The 17,320-nt window shown below is 50.7% G+C and overlaps 1 protein-coding gene across 1 annotated transcript in view; it reads right to left on the reverse strand.

Annotated features, from left to right (window-relative positions):
- JADE1 (jade family PHD finger 1) overlaps nucleotides 1-17,320 on the reverse strand; it is a 274,830-nt gene that overhangs the window by 134,619 nt on the left and 122,891 nt on the right. The window contains exon 4 of the mRNA XM_075929965.1: nucleotides 776-944. The gene's annotated coding sequence lies outside the window, so the exon portion shown is untranslated. The remainder of the gene's footprint in view (nucleotides 1-775; nucleotides 945-17,320) is intronic.

Consider the following 17,320-nt stretch of genomic DNA (forward strand, 5'->3'; position numbering starts at 1 on the left):
TGCTGAGCTATAGTTCATCTGCAAATTTGACACCATCAGTTTAGGATTAAACAAAGACTGTCAATGGCTAGCCAAGTAAAAAAGCAGTTTCTCCTCTCTTGGCGTTCACACTTCCACATCAGCTGCTAGAAGTGGGCTTCACCCTCCCTGACTGAATTAACCTCATTATCTCTAGTCTTATTCTGGCCTGCATATTTATACCTGCTTCTGGAAATTTCCACTACATGCATCTGACTAAGTGGATCTTTGCCCATGAATGCTTATGCTCCAATACCTCTGTTAGTCTCTAAGGTGCCACAGGACTCCTTGTCGCTAATGCATGCTAATGAGTAGCTATGTCACGTCTGTTCTGTAACCTGGCATGCCCTTCACAATGCCTTGCTGCTCTACCTTCCTGCATGAAAGTCACTCTCAGCTATGTCTGTGTACATGCTGCAGCCTGCCAGCCACATCTTGGCTCTCTCCAGTCCTAGCTATGCTGCAGGGTGACCCCAAAAACTCACTCTCACATTCCCTTAGAAACATACATCTTGTAGAGCCCAGCCCTTTCCTGGACAGTACAAATATTCTGAATCAGTTATTCCTGTAGACGAATCATATGTGCAGAACTTGTTACACCAAATGGAGTTACCCATACACTTCAGCTTCAACATCCTGGATTAAATACAACAATAAAACAAGTGAACTGACTATGAAGAGAGAGATTTTGAGTGTGTACAAGTAATAAGGCATAAAAGTCAGAAATCATTTCAAGAAAAATAAAGATAAAACTTACTGGAGCCTAACACACAATATTCGATTTGAAGTAGAGTTTTCTCCCAGCATGCTTTCAGCAGTCATACCAGCCAAATGTCTTAGGTCATGACCTCTTCTCCAGAGTCCAACTAATGCTTCCTTGCTCCCTTGGGTGTTTGTCTCGCCTTTTAATAATTTCAATTCCGCTCCTGAAAAACATTTCCATCAGAGAACCAGGAACCAAAGAGTCTATATGGAAGGATGTTCCCTGCTGTTTTTTTCCCACCTCACTGAGCTTCCTTTGTCTTCCCTTCCTGCTTGATGAGTCTGTTTACTGCTTAAATGTAAAGTAAGCAGAACACATTCCTTTTTATAAGATTTATTTCTTAAATTCTGCTTGTGCAGGGTGTAGGGTATGGAACTCGAGCTAGGAGGGCAGTCCTCCGCTGGCCCCATGCTCCCTATGGTGTTTGAAAGTGGCAGCGCCACATGAAGACCAGGGTCAGCTGGGGACTCCCCCGCTCACCCTGAGGTCCGTGAGGTGCTGCCAACTTGAAATGCTGCAGGGAGCTTGGCGTCAGGCTGCACACAGCCTTTGAAAGCAGCAGTACCATATGGAGCCTGAAGTCAGCTGGGGACTCCCCCACTGACCCTGGGCTCCATGCAGCACTGTTACTTTTAAACGCTGTGGGGAACCCAGCCTCAGGCTCCACACAGCTTTTCAAAGCAGCAGCACCGCACAAAGCCTGAGGTCAGCAGGGGAGTCCCCCAGTTGATCCCAGGTTCCACATGGTACTGCTGCTTTGAAATGCTGTGTGCAGCCTGGGGACACCCCAGCTGGCCCCAGGCTACACACGGTATTTCAAAGGAGCAGCGCCACATAGAGCCCGAGGTCTGGCCCCAGGCTACACACAGCAGTGCCACTCTTTCCGCCCCACCACTCTTTCCGCCCCGCCCCCCTTGCTGCCTCTGACAGAAGCAGCAAGGGGGAGGAAGCAACTAGTCGATTATCCTGCCAACTATCCGATAAATAGGGCAAATATAGTGCCCATTTATAAAAAGGGAAATAAGAACAACCCAGGAAACTACAGACCAGTTAGTTTAACTTCTGCGCCAGGAAAGATAATGGAGCAAGTAATTAAGGAAATCATCTATAAACACTTGGAAGGTGGCAAGGTGACAGAGAACAGCCAACATGGATTTGTAAAGAATAAATCATGTCAAACCAATCTGATAGCTTTCTTTGATAGGATAACAAGTCTTGTGGATAAGGGAGAAGCGGTAGATGCGGTATACCTAGACTTTAGTAAGACATTTGATACGGTCTCACATGATATTCTTATCAATAAACGAGGCAAATACAACTTAGATGGGGCTACTATAAGGTGGGTGCATAACTGGCTGGATAACCATACTCAGAGAGTAGTTATTAATGGTTCACAATCCTGCTGGAAAGGACTAGTGGGATTCTGCAGGGGTCTGTTTTGGGACCGGCTCTCTTCAATATCTAAATTGTTGATGAAGATATTGAACATAGAAAGTATGCTTATTAAGTTTACAGATGATACCAAGTTGGGAGGGGTTGCGACTGTTCTGGAGGATAGGGTCATAATTCAAAATGATCTGGACAAATTGGAGAAATTGTCTGAGGTAAACAGAATTAAGTTTAATAAAGACAAATGTAAAGTGCTCCACTTAGGAAGGAACAATCAGTTTCACACATACAGAATGGGACGCGACTCTCTAGGAACGAGTAAGGCAGAAAGGAATCTAGAGGTTATAGTGGACCACAAGCTGAATATGAGTCAGCAGTGTGATGCTGTTGCAAAAAAAGTAAACATGACTCTGGGGTGCATTAACAGGTGTGTTGTGAGCAAGACACGAGAAGTCATTCTTCAGCTCTGCTCTGCGCTGGTTAGGCCTCAGTTGGAGTATTGTGTCCAGTTCTGGGCACCGCATTTCAAGAAAGATGTACAGAAATTGGAGAGGGCCCAGAGAAGAGCAACAAAAATGATTAAAGGTCTAGAGAACATGACCTGTGAAGGAAGGCTGGAAGAATTGGGTTTGTTTAGTTTAGAAAAGAGAAGACTGGGAGGGGGGGGGGGCATAATAGTAGTTTTCAGGTATCTAAAAGGGTGTCATAAGGAGGAGGGAGAAAACTTGTTCATCTTCGCCTCTGAGGATAGAACAAGAAGCAATGGGCTTAAACTGCAGCAAGGGAGGTTTAGGTTGGACATTAGGAAAAATTTCCTAACTGTCAGGGTAGTCAAACACTGGAATAAATTGCCCATGGAGGTTGTGGAATCTCCATCTCTGGAGATATTTAAGAGTAGGTTAGATAAATGTCTATCAGGGATGGTCTAGACAGTATTTGATCCTGCCATGAGGGCAGGAGACTGGACTCGATGACCTCTCCAGGTCTCTTCCAGTCCTAGTATTCTATGATTCTATAAGCATTTGCTTATTGTACAGTCGACCAGTCCTTCACATCCCTAGTTCAGTTTTCAGAAGGCAGGTGTTCAGCGTGTTTTGAAAAATCAGCCCTCCTCAAAATGCCACAGGTTAGACAACTCGAAGTCTTTAGTCACTTGATTAAGTAATTCTGATTTGGTTTTACTATTACTGTGCTTTACAGGGAAAGTTGAAAACAGATATAGAATCCTTGGCTTGAAAATTTAACACTTCATAATGTCTGAAAAGTAAACAAGTATAAAGTTTTCAAGTTCAGTATATCTGTAAAATAATTTGTTTTACTTAATTTGCCTCCATTCCACCTCATGTTATGACACACATTCAATTGACTAGCATCAGATAATACATTTATTACAGTGTTCTAGATTTAGGATCAAGGCTGTTTTTAAGTGGAAGGGCAATAACAGAGACTGCCCATTAGAAATCAACAGTTTGAACAAACGTTCTCTGGGCAACTTGTGATTGATTTAACCAACAGCTGTGAAAACACCAGTTAACTTAGAGTGATAAGATAATATATTTTATAATACAGGTGCTTCACAGGTTCAGTTTAGGAATGAGTGCAGCTCATCTGCTTTCCTGGGTTTCCTGAAAGCAGCTGTACTATTGGACAGGAATGTCATATACTGTATTAACAGAGTTCCACAAATAATTTGCCTATTACTGAAATTGCTAAAATTAAAAAGAGATGTATCTGCATTGTAAATATAAATTATTTAAAAGACAAAATAAGATGGCAGGAGGATAATCCCAGAGATGTAAATGTAAAATGTCAATATTGAAAAAGACAATATTGAAATGTGTCTTCAGAAAATAAAGGTCGAACTTATCAAGCAGCCACAAGTGAGGGCTTCTTTATTGAGTGTAGGTTAAGTTCTAGATCATCTGCTGCAAAGTACTAGATTGGGCCTGATTGCTGACTGTGTTGTAGGGTTACCAGGTGTCTAGTATTGAGCTGGAGAGTCTGGTATTTTCGCCCCCTGGCTGGGAAAAAATTAGAAAATACTGGACATTTTAAGTGTCAGGTATTTTCTGAATATTTTTGTTTTAAACCAGACAGGAGCAAAATATACCAGACTGTCTGGGTCAATACCGGACACTTGGCAACCCTAGGTGGGTGCTGAAGGTTTTGGTGGTGACCTGGGGCAGGGAGTTGGGGTGTAGGAGGGGGTGGGTGCCAGAGGCAGGCTCAGGTGGGAGGTACTTACCTAAGTGGCTCCTAGCCAGCAGTCCATTGGGACCCGGAGGCAGGCCCTTTGCCTGCCACTGTCCCAGATTTCTCAAAATGGCTGCCTGCTCCCTCCATGTGTGTCTCTGCTCTGTGCATGTATGTGGCGGGGAGACTTAGTGCACACGAGGATTGGATCACTACACAAATAAGGATCATGTATATGAGTTTGATCATATGTGCAGTTCAGTTTGTATGCTCTTTTTTACATCTGCATCGTATACCTGGAAAATGTAGTCCATTATATTAATGATACCACAAATAGCCAATATTGTATTATTTGTGAATGGCTGGAAGGTTTCTTTTAAGGGTGGTGAAAAAGGATGCTTCATATTTATGTACAGATAAATCAAACCTTTTTTCAGATCTTGGGGTACGTCTAGACTACAGGCTTTTTTCCGACAGACTTTGTCGACAGATACTGTCGAAAAAGAGAGTCTAGACTGCATTACGCGAATCAAAAAAGAGCGTCCAAACTGCCACACACTCTGTCAACAAAAGAAGGCACCCAGAAGTGCTTCTGGCAGGTCACAGGAGGAGCCTTAAATTCCAGGCGCTGCTGCATGCTCTTTGCAGAGCCACGTGCTTAAAGGGATCCTCCTGGAAAGTCATTGCTCTGCTCCTGCTTCTGGCTTGCCTTCCTCCTAGAGGTAAAGCAAAGCTGCTGCAGTTCTTGCTCTGGTTGCCCTGCTTCCTCCAACACCACAGCAGTTTATTTTCAAGTTTGTTTTTGTGCTTTTCAGACCACAGAGTCTGAGCTGCTCCTGGGCAGGCGATGGCCCCACCCTACAATGCTGAAAGTTCTGCTGCATCTTCATGAGAGTATCATGACGTTTGTGGCAGAGCTGGATTCAGAGCCCAGCTTTGAGCCCCTCACTCAGGCTGCAGCCCCACTGCCCTTGCCCCCGAACTTATTCTTGGAGAGGCGAGTTTGGAGGCTGGGCACCAGTTCTGAGTGGTGAGACCGGCTTATTATGGAGCAGTGGGACGACTCCCAGTGACTCCAAAACTTCTGGATGGGGAAGTCCACCTTCCAGGAGTTCTGAGCCTGGCTTGCCCCTGCCCTACAATGTCAGGACACCCACTTGTGGCCTGCCATGCCCCTGGAGAAGCACGTCACTATTGCTCTGTGGAAGCTGGCCACCCCGACAGCTACTGCTCCATGAGACATAAGTTTGGCATGGGGAGGTCTACTGTCGGGGCCATCTTGATGGAGATAAGTCACTCTCAGGGGACACTCAATGGGGGCAGGGGCGGGCGATAAGGGGACAGTCAGGACTGGGCTCAGAGAATGGGGTGGGAGTGGTAGAAGACTACCAGGCCTCACCTTGTGGTGGTACGGAAGGTATGGAAGGGGTGGGGTTTCCTGAGGGGAGGGCTCTTAGGGTCTAGAAGGGGAAGGTGGGGGAAGCACCTCTCATCAGCTCACACAACTCCTCTAATGTCCTGTTATTTGTGTTCGTATTTGTCCCTTTCTGCAGGTGGTGATGGCCATCAACTCGGAGCTGCTTCACAGGACTGTCCGCCTCGGAGACCTGCATACCCTCTTGGCTGGATCTGCGGTGGAGCACTTGACGGGACACACATCCCAATCCGCGCACCACCCCATCGAGCAGCACCGTATATTAACAGAAAAGGCTTTATTTCCATGGTGCTGCAGGCCCTGGTCGACCACTGGGGACAATTCACAGACATGTGCATCAGGTGGTCAGGCCAGACACACCATGCTCACATATTCCAGAATTCCTACTTGTACCGCAGGCTGGGTTATTTTTTCCAGAGAGAAACTATGCAGTTGGAGATGTGCAGATGCCTACATGTATCATGGCCGATGTGGCATACCCCCTTATGCCCTGGCTCATGAAGCCATTCATGGGACACCTGGATGCGAGCAGGGAACTCTAACTCCCACCTGAATCGGGCTTGCTTCCAGCTGGAGTGTCCCTTTGGCCATCTGAAGGGCAGATTTGGATGCCTGCTCACTGGGCTGGACATGGGGGAACACAACATCCCCTTTGTGATTGCTGCATGCTGTGTGCTGCACAACCTAGTGGAGAGGAAAGGGGAGGCCTTCCTCCCTGCTTGGGGGACATGGGCTGATGTGGAGGGGAGGCACTTAGAGCAGCCCTGAATAGCTGACATCCAGCAAGCCCACCAGCTGGGAGTGCTCATTGGAAAAGCCTTAAGGGAGCAATTCTCCCAAGGAGGCCAATGATTTTCCCCAGTGCCGTGGGATTGCCCCATGCCCCCAGTGCCTTCCTCCCCAAAAGCCCTCCCAGCCCCACATTGACACATTGTACGCATTCATCACACACTGGCAATAGAGACGTGTTGGTGAAAAAATGTTTACAGTTTATTTCACTGTTGGTTTTTTGAAAAACTAAAATACTCTTTTGTTCAGAAAAATAATGTAAACAAAGTAAAGTGCTTCCCTCAGTGACTCTCAGGTGGGAAGGGGGAATGTCAACCTTTGATGGGGGAGGGAGGCTCAGGACTGAGGGTGCTACCTTAATGAAGAGCCCCTGGCACTTTGGCTGTGGAGGCCTTCTCACAGACGGCCGTGCATGCGGGCTCGGATAGTAGGGGGCTGGGCAGGAGGTGGGACTGTACCTGGGTCTGGGATGGCAGGGGCTGGGTTGGGGGCAGGCTAAGCAGGATGAGGCACAGGACTAGGGAAGGACATGTCCTCCCAGATAGCAGTGCAAATCTCAGTGCGCTGCTGGACAAACTTGTCCAGCAAGCACCTGCTCCACTCTGCCTCTGCCTCCATCTTCCGGTTCATTGAGTCCTGCATCCCTTGCAGGACCAAGATGTGCTGGTGCACCAGGTCCAAATATGTGCACCAGTGCGAATGGGTTCCCTGCAGCCGTCTTGGTGGTGGGGCAGGTGTGGCGCTCTCCTCCTGGTCAGCTGGTCTGGCTGTGGAGAACAAGAGGAAAAAGTCGTCAGTCATGCATGCTCACACTTCCCCTGAGAGGGCATGCTCTCCTCAGCAGACAGTGCCTGTCCTAGCATCAGAGGATGCTCATGTGCATCTCAGTAAGGCATGGTGTGGCCTGGCCAGCAGCCACAGCCTCCCTGGAGCCCAGAAGGTGTGCAGGCCACCATCCTGCCCCCCCTCACACACACCCTGTGGCCAAGCAGCACAGACAAGTGTCAGGCTACAGTTGGGGTTCCTGCACGTTGAGAGGCCTGAAGCTGTGTGGCCATCCCAGCATCCCCAACCCATGCCTGTACCTGGCATCACTGCCTGCAGGAGTGCAGGGGTAGGACGGCCCTCCCTGAGGTCGGCCATGTGTGTGCACCCCCAACCCAAGTTGTGATCAGCATGACATGTCACAGCACTGAACCATCACTTTGCTTCCACCTGCCCTGCCCTGGGAGTGTTGGACCCTTAACGCACTCACCTGATGTTCCCTCCCTGGTGTCCCAAGTTGTCTGGGAGGCCTCTTGAGTGTGGGCATCTGGCTCCTGGGTTAGGGTCACTGCGCTCCTGGTGGTGTCTTCCTCCTCCTCGAGCTGCTGGTCGTCCACTGGGGTTTCACCCTGGAGTTGCGGCCACTGCTGCACAGAGGTCTCTGTGATGTCGCATCAGGGTTCCCCCATCTCCTGCACCCCCGCAGTGGCATGACCAGACTCCACCAGCCAGTAGAATATAGGGAATTTATTGCTTCTCCAGGATACAGCACAGCATTGATGCAATCTGGTTACAGGGCAGGCCTAGGATGCCTCAGCCCCCCTTGAGATAGGGGAGACTGGGCCCCTAAATCCCAGCCCGTTGCTTAGGCTGCTTCTTCCATGATACCAGACAAACTAAAAACCTCTCTACCAGCCCTACCCCCAAGCCAGGTGCTGGTCTCCACCCTCCTTCCTTTGTCTCCCTCCCTAGGAGGCTGAGCCTGGGTGTCTGGGTTAATACACATTTGGGAGAGTCGGTGGAATCTCCCATCACAGAGCAGACAGCACCCCCACTATGCTACAGTCTCCAATCCAGACTCCACAACCCTCTCGGGAGGCAGGGGTTCCCCTGCCCCCAGGATCTGGTCCAGGTCCTACATAATAGGCACAATAGTGTGCCATTTCCCCAGAGCAGGAGTTGCACTCACGGGCCCTAACATACCCCTGCCACAGCTCTTTGACCTTGGCTCTGACCTGGTCTAAGATGCGGGTGTGGTGACCTTTCCTTGCCAGGCCATCAGCCATTCTGGCATAGATGTCAGCGTTCCTCTGCCTGGACTGTGGGGCCTGAAGAGCCTCCTCCTCAGACCAGAGCTCCAAAAGGGCTTTTATCTCGGGCTCAGACCAGGAGAGTGCCTAGCGTTTGGTGCCCTTGGCTTCCTTCAGGGTTATGTCCCTGAAAGGGCTGGAGGGCTCTTCAGGGGCTTGTCCCTGGGACATGGCTCTGAGTAGCCCTACTGGAAAGAGCTGCGCAGTCAGGGTCCTGGCTGGAACTGGCTTGTTGCCAGAATGCTAATCCTGGGTGCCTGTGCCTTTTAAAGATGGCTGCAGGCAGGAACAATAGAGTTGAAAGCTGTGGCAGGAGTGTCCACTAGGGCTTCTTCCTGGAGGCCTTTATTGTCAACAAATTTTTCCCGGCATCCACACTTACCTTTTGTTGACAGAACTCAGTCAACAAAAGTGTTCTTCCTCGTTAAACGAGGTGTACCGCCGTCAACAAAACTGCCGCGTTCTGTCGACTTACTGGCGACAGAATGCGGCGGTAGTGTAGACGCAGTTATAGTTTTGTCGACAAAAGTCCACTTTTGTTGACAAAATCCTATAGTCTAGACACACCCTGGTATTCCTACTAACAGAGAAAAATAAGACCACATTTTCTCTCATTCCCCAACAAAAAAAGTATTTTCAGTTATCTTTTTATGCACGGTTTATTTTTATGACAATTTTGTCCAAAGACCTGCCATCAATCTAAAAAGATCTGACTTACTGAAATTCTTGGGGGGAGTGTTGTGCAAATCCATTATAGTTTGTGAATTCATTTCTTCTCAACAGATATAATATAAAGGACAGGATTTCTCAACAGATATAATATAAAGGACAGGATTAAACAAATATCAGAGGAAAGGAGAAAACAGGCTCATCTGAAGTCCTAAGTCAGCACTATGTAGCTCTATGCAAGATCATACAATATGAGATTCATATGAAACTCTGATCCATTAACAAGGTAATGACATTGTGACTGATAGGAAGAGTATTTGCCAACATTAGATGACTAAAGGGTTAAACTCAGGTAGGTAGAGCATGTGGGCAGGGAGCCAGGAGAGCCAATGGGAAAAGATATTGACATTTGAATTGGAAGATATACCTGCCTGCTGTTTTCCTTTGTCTGAATTTTAAAGTAGGAGCTGGGGTAACAAGATGAATTAAACCAGGCAGAAATACCATGCCTACAAAGAATACTGGGCATGGAAATGGACTGGACCTCGAAGCACGAATGCATGAGTAGACAGAAATGTCTATTTAGATGCGATCAGGTTATTTAATTTGTTGAGTTGTTTGGTTAAACTCATCTGTGCTAAGTCCATGTTCCCCCCCACCATACACCATAATTTGCCAGAGTGAGGAACAGCCTCAACAGACAGACACCTTTCTGCACCAAAAGGCTTCCGCTTCTTTGCAGTTCATCTAAAGCACATGCTCAAGGAACTTGAAGTGACCCATTGGCAATCCTACAGTGATTTACTTTAAAAAAACTGGAGTCCTGTAACAGTCCGGGCAGCCAGCACGGGAACGGCTGGGGGGGCCACACTGACCTCCTACAGTGACTAGGCGAAATAGGAATTTCCGGTTCCCGGGTCAAGACGGGGTAACAAACTAGCAAGCAGTTAAAAGTTCAGTAGCCACAGCCCTGATCCAGGGCAGGGCAACAAACAGACATGCAGTTATAAGTTCAGGCCTCACTACAGGCTGAGCAGCAGTTTGTGGAGCTACACCCGAATCCGGGCATTGCAATACAGAGGCAATTCCTATGGTTTAATGCGTAGGCCTGTCCGCAGACTGAGCAGTAGTTGGATCTCCTTGCTCTGGTGGAGAGCAGACAAGCACAGGGGTTTTTTCTCCCTATAGGGGAACCGGCCACCCTGGATGGTGCGGCATCAGGGGGGGACACAGGCCCATATGCTCCACTGTGTCCCAGCCCAGGGACCTAACAGTGGTAATGTGAGCTCCCACTGGGTCAGTGGTGATCCTGCCTGCAACACGCTGACCAGGTCAGTGGGTCAGCAGGGTCCAGACCACAATACACTGCCCCACCTGGCATCCATTTCGTTAGCCGGCACTGGGTCAGCTATCCCTGGGCCCTTTCCCAGTTCCCCCTGGGAGCCTACCTGGCACGCCTGCTGGTTCTCAGGGTTTTCTGTGGATCACAGTGCTGGCAGGGTGTCCATAGGCTCAGGGTCTGGGTCACTCACTGGCCCTGGTGCCACAGCCCAATCTCCAGGACCTGGTATGGCTTCTGGTCATCTCCATCCACCCTCAGAACCTGGCAGCAGTCGGGGTAGTCGTGGTGCATCACAGGGCTTGGGCAGCAGTCCTGGGGGCCAATCCACTCAACCCTCCGATAGCAGGGCCGCAGTGCCTCCCTTCTGGGGAGACCGGGGAAAGCATCTGGCCTGCTCACTCGCTGGGCTATGAGCTCTCCACCCCTGCTCTTATAGTCCCAGCCCTGCCTTTCCACTTCCTGGGGGTGGGGCTGAGCAGCTCTGGCTCCACCCACCAAGGGGCCTTATCAAGGGCTTCCCTTTCTGGGTCAGTGGGAGGCCATACTGACTCACTGCAAGCCCCAAAAGGGTACTGCTTAATGATAAAGATTTATTTATGAGAACCAAAACCACATTTCAGATTCTAGAGCAGACGAACACTAGAGTGAACATTCAAAAATATCATGAATGCAGGATAATCTCCTGTGTACGGGTTCCAAAACTATCTCAGGCCAATGATAGTTTCTTCCAAAAATTAATATTGTGCTGTGAGCATTTATCCTACCATTTCAAATTATTAAGCATTGATATACAATTCCTTGCTGCCAGCACTGTGAACTTCTGCCCAAACAAGAAACACTCCAGGTGATGCAAATCTACAGTCTTCACGCACAACAGAATAGCAGTAGGAGATAAGGGAGTTGTCTGCAGCTAAGCTGACAGTGACAAGCTTCAGGTTATGCAGAAGAACTCCTTGCCAGCAATCTGAACCAGCAGCACTCTAGTTCTCCTTGCCTGTAGTATATTCCCACCTTCAGTAGAAATCCTTCAGGGGAGCAAGAACAGCAATAAACCTGTCATTAGCAGCCACAGTACTGTCACATCACTAACTCTTGTGCACGTCAGCAACAGTCTTTAACTCAGCTATTTGCATCATTGGGGAAAGCTTTCTTTGATTGCCAGGAAATAAAACATGTACAGTGGTCTTTCATAAACAGATACAAGCTCTCCAGAGTACAAACAAACAAAACAATCATGTACTTAGGTAAATGTGTTGCAATTTTTAACCAGAGCAGATGAAGCCTATGTGAATAGACCTGCATGCAAACTAGTGTGTGAAAACTTGCTTGTAATCTGTCATGTATAATACAGCAATTGCCACTCATTTCACTTACCCTTTCCAATGCTGGAAAATAGATTATTTTTATATGTGATTTATACACAACTGTTTTCAAAGCCCACTGCTAAATTCCTTGAATGGCAGCCAAGGAGTTGGGTGAAAACCTACAAACCTACCATATACGGTTCAGTATGTTGGGCACTGGCAACTCTAAGCTAAGGGAGGGGGAAGGGGAAGGAGAAACAGCTCTTCCTTAATGACACCTCATCTTTATGCCAGAGTCAACAGCAATTAAAAACCAGTGGCAGAAGTAAAGTTGATATGTTCCGAAATTCAAAGCGCTATTTTGTTCTTTTTCCAGTGCTCACGCATGCCCATTCCAACATAGGTGGGTATGCACTCTGACAGTTGCTGGAATATTTTTCCCTTTGTGGTAATCTGTCAGGTTGGCTCTAACCCCCTGGTGATGCTTGCTCAGAGCATCTGTAGAAGGTGCCCTACCGAGCCTGCACTTTTTCAGTTCCTTCTTCCTGCCTGTGGCAGTTACTGGAACTTTCCTCATTGTTCAGGCAATCTTTCCAGTGGTTTCCTCCTTTATTTTTGTCTATCTAGTTCTTGTAGTTTAGTTAATTTGGAAGTAGTTTTGGTACATGTTGCCCCCCTCTCTGGCAAAGCCTCAGAAGTGGGGGAACACGCTGCTGCGGCTTTGCTCACGGTGCCCCTGGCAAAGCCTCAGAAGCGCGGGACCCCGCCTCGGCTGCGGATTTGCTCCCAGTGCCCCTGGTCTGCTGGGGACCATCTCCAGCAGACCAGGGGCACCGGTAGCAAAGCTGCAGCGGCGGCGGTCCCGCGCCAGAGCAAAGCCTCAGAGGCAGGCACCCCGCCGCTGCGGCTTTGCTCCCCGTGTCCCTGGTCTGCTGGGGGGGGGGCGTAGCTAGTGTGCCTCCCTCCCCAGCAGACCAGGCTTTTGTTGTGGACCCTGGGGCAGAGCAGCTGGGGCGCTGCCGGTTGGTCCCGCAGCGCCGCTCTGGGTACTACTGGACCAACCCGGCAGCACCCCAGCTGCTCTGCCCCAGGCGTCCTGATTCAGCCGCTGCTGGTCAGTTTCAGCAGTGGCTGAATCAGGACACCTGGGGCAGAGCAGCTGGGGTGCTGCTGGAGCAACCCAGCAGCACCCTAGCTGCTCTGCCCCAGGCATCCCCAAGTCAGCCATTGCTGAAACTGACCAGCGCTGACTACAGGAAGCCCGAGGCACAGTTGCTCTGCCCCGGGCTTCCTGGAATCAGCCGCTGATCAGTTTCAGCAGCAGCTGACTTGGGGTTCTTAAGTTGAATCTGTATATAAGTCAGAACTGGCAGTCGGTTTCAGCAGTGACTGAATCTGGACGCCAGTTCCAACTTACATAGATTCAACTTAAGAACAAACCTACAGTCCCTATCTTGTACGTAACCCGGGGACTGCCTGTACAGTCTATCCATTTTTGTAGACTTCGGGAAATTTCCTAAGTATTCAAATATTTGCCTGTGAGTTGTCCAAGTGAATAGACGGCTATAGCATCTGCCTCATTTAAAATGCTTTATTTAATTTTAATTAGGATCCAGCCTCTAAGGCTCAGGGCTGCCCCTGCAGCATTGAGGAGCCTACCATGGCGCTCCAGTCCCACAGCCCCCCCACAACTCTTACGCAGGGCTGGAGCACCAGCACAGGCTCCCCTCTGTGGGGGGGAGGTGGGAGCCCCGAGCCTTGTGGGCCAGAGTCAGGCAAGTGAGAGCTGGATCTGACCCATGGGCTATGCCTGGAAGAGGGTGGAAGCAGTTCTATATGCTGCCACTCTCCCTCCCCCTGGCTAGCATAGCAAAGCATTGCCTGGAGGTTTCCCCCTGCTGCTCCAATTGGCCCTAATAGCAGCCAATAGGAGTAGCAAAGTACAGTGCTCGCGAGTGGGACGAGGAAGGCATGGACCCATGTGAATCCTGGGAGAACTATGCCAGGTAAGCGACCCCCCATAGCCCAGATTCCACACCCCTTCCCCATTCTGCCCCCTCCCCCAGCCCTTAGCTCATTTCTGCATCCTACCCCCCTCTCAGATCATCCAATCCCCAGACTGTTCCTGAACTCCCTCCCACATACTGGACCCCTCATTTTTGGCCTCAACCCAGAGCCTTGGTGGTCCACAAAAATCTACTGGTCTGGGATCCCCCAGGTGGTTTGGAGGATTTTTTGCATCACTTCTTGTGTGGCCTACAATTTATTTTTCTGTGGGTCAGTGGCTCCCCAACCCAAAAAGTTTCTCCACCTCTGATTTATACTATAGTAGCACCATTTGCTTCAGTAAGGGCCATGCCCCATTGAATTAATGATGTACAGATAACAGTCAGATGAAATTTCTACTCCAAACATCTTAGCGTCTATTTTAAAACAAGATGCAAATATGTTTTAAGTGATGAGAAAGGAGGGTGAAGAGAAGACAGGGTGAACAGAGGATCACAAGATTACATAAGTTAGCTATTGCACAGCTTGATGGTCTGGGTTGGTTCTGCTCAGCTAGGAGACTTCCCATCCTGACATATGATGACTTCGCCTCAGTCATGCCTGCCTTTCTTACTTCCAAGACTCACAGCATGCTTCCCTGGTGATTGTCTCAATCTCAGCTGCACTACACTATTTTTACACCTTCGCTGCCCTGGGATAAAGCCCTGACCCCTAGGTTCCTTTCCTAGAATTCTTCCAGACTCTCCTTCAGGGCCTTCCACAGAAACCCAACTTGTTCCTTGTGGTTCTCCCCCGCCCCCAAACTAAGTTCTCTCAGCCTTTTTATGACACCTGTGTGTTTCAGGCTGGCATTTGACCCCAAACAGTCCAGCTCTCTTATGTCTACAGTACAGCGCTAATTCGAACTAATTAATTTCAAATTAGTTAATTTTCAATAACGCATCTAGACCCAAAAACTAATTCGAATTAGCGTTTTGCTAATTCGAAATAGCATGTCCACACTGATTGGACACTGGGTCGCATTTAAGGGCAGCTGAAACCGGTTCCAGCAGGGCATCGGGTCAGTAGTTGCTTTGTGTGGCTGCTGTCTGAGGCTCGTGCTTAAAGGGACCCCCCTGGACAGCCGGTTCTCAGCTTTTCCTCTTGTCTACCTCGCGGAGGGACAGCAAAGCGTTTTCCTCTCCGCCTGCCTGTGTAGGTGGTTCCCATTGGGGCTGCCGCCGCAGTTGGCACCATAGAGCCAGAGCTTGCCCTGGGCATTCTGCTCCAGTTTTTGGACTTGCTGCTGCAAGCCTGCCAGCAATGGCTGGAGGCTACCTGGCACCATCTGGTGCATGTCAGCCCCCTGCCTCTCCCCCTGGCCTCCTTGGGGGCCGTGGAGGAGCCACAGCAGCGCCCGGATGCCAGCGTGCCTCACCACATCTGGTGTCTGGACACCAGCAGCAACTGGTGGGACCGCATCGTCCTAGAGCACGGGGGAGACCAACAGTGGACCCAGAATTCAGGATGAAGGCGGACACGTTCCTGGAGCTCTGCGAGTGGCTCACCCCTGCTCTGCGGCAATGCGACACTCGCATGAGGCCCGCCATCCCCCTCCAGAAGTGTGTGGCCATTGCCCTGTGGAAGCTCTCCACTCCCGACAGCTACCGATCCATCAGGAACCAGTGCGGCATGGGGAAATCCACCGTAGGAGCAGTGCTCATGGAGGTACAGCACTCACTGGCCACTGGGCCGGGATAGAGGGGGGAGGAAGGGCTGCAAGGAGGAGATGGGCCGCCCCAGGGAAAAGCGGCGGGGGGGGGGGGGATGAAAGCGCCCCACATGAAAGGGTTCGGTCTGTCCCGGCAGGACTACACACCGCCCGTGGCAGCCAGGATCGCAGCAGGGGTTGCTTTTGGGTGTGGGGCGCGGGGCAGTGCCAGGGAACAAATACTCCCAGCCACCTGGGCGCCCCAGTGATTCGCGGTTTGGTGTCTCTCTCTGCAGGTGGTCAAGGCCATCAACAGGGTGCTGCTCCGCAGGGTGGTCGCCTCACCGACCTGGACGCGGTCATCCAGAGGTTCGGCATCCTCAGCTTCCCCAACTGTAGAGGGGCCATCGACGGGACGCAATCCCCATCTGTACTCCGGAACACCAGGACTCCCAGTACATCAACCACAAGGGGTACTTCATCATCCTGCAGGCCGTGTCTGACCACCGGGGCCAGTTCATGGACATGTTCATGGTCCAGCAAGGCACACGACGCCAGGGTGTTCCAGAACACCTCCGTGTGCCAGAGGCTGCTGGCCAGGACCTTCTTCCCCAGTCGCCACATCAGTGTTGGGGACATGGACATGCCCCCTACAGCTCTGGCTAATGAAGCCCTACATGGGACACCTCAACCCCTCTCAGCAGGCCTTCAATGCCAGGCTCACCAGGGCCCGCATCGTGGTGGAGGGAGCTTTTGGACACCTGAAAGCACGGTTTAGGTGCCTCCTCGCCTGCCTCGACCTCGCCAAGCACAATATCCTTCCTGTGGTGGCAGCATGTTGTGTGCTGCACAATTTGTGTGAGCGTAAGGGGGAGGCTTTCCTGGCAACCTGGATGGCTGAGGCTGACTGCATGGCTGGCCAGTACGCGCAGCCCTGCACCGACACCATCCGGGAGGCCCAGCGGGGGGGCCATCCAGACCCAGGAAGCCCTGCAGGAGAGATTCCAGGTGGAGGAGGACTGAATTCTCCCTGCATGGCCCGCTGGGGCCTTCTTGCACCCTCACTTCCTTCCCCTTTCCCAGCTAATGTAAAATAAAAACACCTGTTTTGCCAAAAAAAATCTCTATTTTATATGATTCTGGTGGGGGACGGAGGAATGAGGGAGGGCAAGGGGAGGGGGAAACCTAGGAGGAGGGAGCTGGCAGGGGGAGGAAGGGGAGGGAAAGCTCAGGGTTGGGGGTCCTGCTGGCTCTCCTGTCTCGCAGCACTGCGGGTGCGGGGACGTCGGGGGGCAGTGGGTGGGACACGAGGGATGGAGGGTGTGGAGGAAGTAGGAGGGGGAGCAGGGGTGGAAGGAGGAGCGAGAGCTGGGGCGGTCGCAGGGGCTGGAGCATGATGCGTCAGGAACCTGTCCACCAAGGTCTGGAGATGGCTGCGGAGGGCACAGCCCTGCTCCTCCAGTGCCTCCAAGCTCTGCTGCCACAGCCGCAGGTCCTCATGAACCCAGTGGTCCTGGGTGCGGAGCTGGTGCTCCAGTAGCCGCAGGTACCGCCGCTGATAGTCCTTCAGGTTGCGGGTGCGCCTGCTGGCCTGGGTGTGGGTGGCTCTTGCAGGCGGGGTGGTGCGCCCTGCAGGCTCAGGTGCT

The sequence above is a fragment of the Pelodiscus sinensis genome, chromosome 5, assembly GCF_049634645.1.
Source record: "Pelodiscus sinensis isolate JC-2024 chromosome 5, ASM4963464v1, whole genome shotgun sequence".
NCBI classification, from domain to species: Eukaryota; Metazoa; Chordata; order Testudines; family Trionychidae; genus Pelodiscus; species Pelodiscus sinensis.